We start from the raw sequence: 1,677 nt of genomic DNA, 5'->3' as shown, positions 1-1,677 counted from the left end.
ACCGGATCGGACCGGACTCCCTCCACAAAGGAGAGTGGGACATAGAAGAAAAAGAAAAGAAACGGCAGATCAACTGGTCTAAAAAGGGAGTCTATTTAAAGGCTAGAGCATACAAATGAGTTTTAAGGTGAGACTTAAATGCTTCTACTGAGGTAGCATCTCGAACTGTTACCGGGAGGGCATTCCAAAGTACTGGAGCCCGAAATTAAAAAGCTCTACAGCCCGCAGACTTTTTTTGGGCTTTGGGGATCACTAATAAGCCGGAGTCCTTTGAACGCAGATTTCTTGCCGGGACATATGGTACAATACGATCGGCAAGATAGGATGGAGCTAGACCGTGTAGTATTTTATACGTAAGTAGTAAAACTTTAAAGTCACATCTTAAGTGCACAGGAAGCAAGTGCAGGTGAGCCAGTACAGGCGTAATGTGATCAAACTTTCTTGTTCTTGTCAAAAGTCTAGCAGCCGCATTTTGTACCAACTGTAATCTTTTAATGCTAGACATGGGGAGACCCGAAAATAATACGTTACAGTAGTCGAGGCGAGACGTAACAAACGCATGGATAATGATCTCAGCGTCTTTAGTGGACAGAATGGAGCGAATTTTAGCGATATTACGGAGATGAAAGAAGGCCGTTTTAGTAACGCTTTTAATGTGTGCCTCAAAGGAGAGAGTTGGGTCGAAAATAATACCCAGATTCTTTACCGTGTCGCCTTGTTTAATTGTTTGGTTGTCAAATGTTAGAGTTGTATTATTAAATAGAGTTCGGTGTCTAGCAGGACCGATAATCAGCATTTCCGTTTTTTTGGCGTTGAGTTGCAAAAAGTTAGCGGACATCCATTGTTTAATTTCATTAAGACACGCCTCCAGCTGACTACAATCCGGCGTGTTGGTCAGCTTTAGGGGCATGTAGAGTTGGGTGTCATCAGCATAACAGTGAAAGCTAATACCGTATTTGCGTATGATGTCACCTAGCGGCAGCATGTAGATGCTGAAGAGTGCAGGGCCAAGGACCGAACCCTGGGGAACTCCACACGTTACCTTAACGTATGCGAGGGCTGTCTCCGTGGAGTGATTTGCCCTGAAACCGGATTGAAAGGTTTCACATAGATTGTTAGACGCTAAGTGTTCATTTAACTGCTCCGCAACAATTTTTTCAAGGATTTTTGAAATAAAGGGAAGGTGAGACACCGGTCGGTAGTTTACCATGAGGTCAGGATCGAGGTTAGGTCTTTTAAGAAGAGGATGAATAACCGCTTTTTTGAATGCTAGGGGAACAGTGCCCGAGGAGAGTGATACGTTTATAATATTTAGCACTGATGGACCTAATAATACAAAGAGCTCCTTGATCAGTTTCCCAGGAAGAGGGTCAAGTAAACATGTCTGTTTTATTCCATTTACACGTTGTAACAATTCCTCTGTTATTTCCTCAAAACGAGAGAAACTATTTTGGAGGGCAGTATCCGCCGTATATACCATCGTATCAGTGTTAATAGAACCCAGTTGTAGCTGGGACGCATTGTCTTTAATCTCCTTTCTAATGACTTCAATTTTCTTACTAAAGAATTGCATAAAGTCATCAGCTGAGTGGGTGGAGCTACTGGAAGGGGTCCCTTGTTGGGTTAGCGATGCTACCGTACTAAACAAAAATGTAGGATCGTTTTTATTACGGTGGA

Source organism: Nerophis ophidion, linkage group LG02 (assembly GCF_033978795.1).
Source record: "Nerophis ophidion isolate RoL-2023_Sa linkage group LG02, RoL_Noph_v1.0, whole genome shotgun sequence".
Classification (NCBI taxonomy): Eukaryota; Metazoa; Chordata; class Actinopteri; order Syngnathiformes; family Syngnathidae; genus Nerophis; species Nerophis ophidion.
This window is presented reverse-complemented; position numbering follows the sequence as displayed.